This window comes from Poecilia reticulata, linkage group LG17, assembly GCF_000633615.1.
Source record: "Poecilia reticulata strain Guanapo linkage group LG17, Guppy_female_1.0+MT, whole genome shotgun sequence".
Lineage (NCBI taxonomy): Eukaryota > Metazoa > Chordata > Actinopteri > Cyprinodontiformes > Poeciliidae > Poecilia > Poecilia reticulata.
This window is the reverse complement of record NC_024347.1, coordinates 4,651,441-4,653,706: the sequence shown is the minus strand read 5'-3', so window position 1 is coordinate 4,653,706 and position 2,266 is coordinate 4,651,441.

Genomic DNA, 2,266 nt, shown 5'->3' with positions numbered 1-2,266 from the left:
GTATCCATTATTAAATCTACTTAAGTAAAGTACAGATACACAAAAATTGTACTTAAGTACAGTAACGACGTACTTGTACTTCGTTACTTCCCACCACTGGACACCATGCATGTTATTGGACGTATGGAAATTTCGCGCAGGCATACAACGCCGGGGGGCAATAAGACTAATCTTTTACATGTCATCTATAGCCGCGTTAACTCAGTGAAACCTAGAAATGTAGGTATTAATTTCGTGCTATGATCCACAGCAAAGGGAAAGAGCGAGAAAGCACTTCAGCCGAGCTACACGCAGACTCGTTGCCATAGCAACTGACAACAATGCCACTTCATGTTTTAGGATTTAACACCAAAATGCATCCAAAAATTTTGCACACAGAACAGAACATTAAGGCTGTTGCTATAGTACGTTTTAGGCTTAATATTTTATTAATAAATAATTGCTGTGCTAGATTAGCTACCGCTTCTACTTTACTGAATTATTTAGACATACAAACTGTAGCTCAGAAAACGCACATTTCATTAAAAAACTAAAAAACATCTTATTGCTGTCTTACCTTTACTTATCAATGAAATCCATGCACCCCTAATTCTGCACAAAAATATCCGTTCATCCAAAGCCAAGTTTATCCTCGGCATGTCTTTTCTACTCCGTTTGAGAATCATCAAACTGTCTCGAAGCAAAACTTTCAGCTCCGGTGTTGGTCTTCCTTTAGTTATCATCTCCTGCTTCAATTGAAAATTCACTTCAGAAAACTGTTTAAGTGTAGAAATGTAGTCTTTCATGTTGACGTCGGAAGAGAGAAGAAAACAAATATATGGCTGTACTTTACTTATTTACTGTGTGGCTAGCTCCATGGCTAGCTCACTGTGTCTTACTCTGCAGTTGTGGAGTCACAATATCAAGGATCATGAGCGCCCCCAGCGATGAGGCAAGAAAACTGCCTGCCTCACCTCGAGTCGGTTCTCTGCGGTTTCTGTTCGCTCCTCCACACACAAAACACGATACACACACAGTTGGTGACAAAAAACACTGTGCATAAGCTAAATTATGGAAAATCTGACAATATATTAAATGTATTTTAATCATTTTATTGCCGGCGTACAGACAGAACGAACATGTTCCCATAGAGTGGCAGCCAGTGCAGTTAGCGAGAGGTTGTGCAATCCCAAGTGAGGCTCAGCTCACTGCTGCCTCACCGGTTTCACTTCTGAGCATTTGAATGGGAAAATGCGACAATACAGCGATTTTTAAGAAAAAATAATCAGAATTGGTTAAGCTAAGTAAAAAATAGGTACTTTTTAGTACAAACCACAGGGTGAATATAGCAATATAAATTATTATATTATCATTTTCCATGATGACAGGTGAGGCACAGCCTCACCTGCCTCCCTTGACCGCACGTCACTGATCAAGCTGTATTTAAGCTTATGTCACAATACCCATCCGTGGCAAGACTGGACATAAACAGTCCACAGATGCACTCCAAATTAAAAAAAAAGGGCATTTTTTTTTGTTTCTGGATGTGCAAAGTTGGTAAAGATCCACCTCAAAAAACTCCCAGCTGGACTCAAAACACACTTTTCAGATTGTTTTCTCTTTTTTGAAAACAATTAAATACAATTTATTATTTTATTATCTCTTTATTCAATTCTTCATAACTTTGCATTGGGACACACCGCCTTGCAAGAGTAACAATATTTTATAAATAAAGTTTTCGCCCATGCTCAGTCATGGGATGAAACTGAAATAACTACAGCAGTATACTTCCTTAATTTATACTTTTGTGTCCTGGTTTGGACTTGCATGCAAGAGGTTTTCCGATATGATAAATGTATGAGCTGATTGAGTCAAAACACAAACACAACCCATCCATCCCAATGAATGTGAGAAACCCTACAGAAACCACAAGACTCATATGAGGTAACTATCCACAGGAAGGGTCATGGCATTCAAATGAACAGACCTGGCTTGCTAATGAGAACTCCACATTTCAGGTTTGGGGCCGTCTGTTTGGTTAGCATGGCACAGGGGAAATTGCTCTGATAATTGGAGTCTGCAAAAAATTCCCAATGATCATATTAAAGAGCCAATCTGCCTCTGAAATGTCTTTTTTAGGATTTTCAGAGCATACTGCTGCATATATAATGGTTTGTTCATCCACGAACACCTCCAAGCACCCATCCATCCATCTGTGGATGGATGGATGGATGGATGGATGGATGGATGGATGGATGGATGGATGGATGGATGGATGGATGGATGG